Raw genomic sequence first — 850 nt, forward strand, 5'->3', positions numbered from 1 at the left:
TGTGGATGATACAGTCATCACTGTGCCCAGACATCTGGTTCATAAACACTTGGATATTTTGGAACAGGGTGAACAAACACAATGGCAAATCTCTGAAAGGCGACTGGCCAACTGAGCAGAGAGGTTAGCAGAACTGACCAGCACATGGAAACAAGTTTTGCTTGCCCATAGACAGGACATGACTTGATTGCATAATGTTGAATTATTTTTCCTTTTTTTTCTCCTTTTTGTTTGTCCTTCATGTCAGATGGGTCATGTGCTGACATCATAACAAAGTTAGAGGGAGGCACATCTCACATGTGAGTGTGAAAACCCAATCATCGTATGTATGAACCACAAAAGGGTCTCAAGATACCATTAAATAGGAATCTCAAATTTTAAAATATTTTGAAAACCCTGAGCCTTATGTCAATACCGAAAAGTCAACTTTGAAATGAAAGGTTGTTTAAAATATTCTATTAGGCCACTTCAGAGCCTTCAAGAGGTGGAAGCTATTACTATCTCCCTATCTTTTGTAAAAACAAAAACAAAAACAAAAACCAAAAAACATAAACGGGGTAGATAACCTCTGAGTAAATTTGATAGGTGCAAAATTCTCTCTTTAATTATTTCCCCAATAATTATCTATCCTTTTTATCCAACATGATAAAGAGTACTTATCCTCTTGTACCAGATACCGTAGTATTTTAAAAGAACATTTAAAATATGTAATATATCGTAGATAAAACACTCAAAGGAAAGATCTGGAAAACCTGTAATACTAGTGCAATGAAATTAACACAGCTTTGGAGTCAGACAAGCCAGAATTTGGTTCTTGTAACCAATTTATCAGTAGCATCTTGAAACCAAA

General features: G+C 35.4%; 1 non-coding gene across 1 annotated transcript; it reads right to left on the reverse strand.

Moving 5' to 3' along the window:
* Positions 1–241: 241 nt before the first annotated feature.
* LOC111546630 lies at positions 242–345 on the reverse strand. Its single transcript, XR_002732847.1, has one exon. It is a non-coding gene; the product is annotated as a small nucleolar RNA U13 (small nucleolar RNA).
* Positions 346–850: the final 505 nt, after the last annotated feature.

This window comes from Piliocolobus tephrosceles, chromosome X (genome assembly GCF_002776525.5).
Source record: "Piliocolobus tephrosceles isolate RC106 chromosome X, ASM277652v3, whole genome shotgun sequence".
NCBI lineage: Eukaryota > Metazoa > Chordata > Mammalia > Primates > Cercopithecidae > Piliocolobus > Piliocolobus tephrosceles.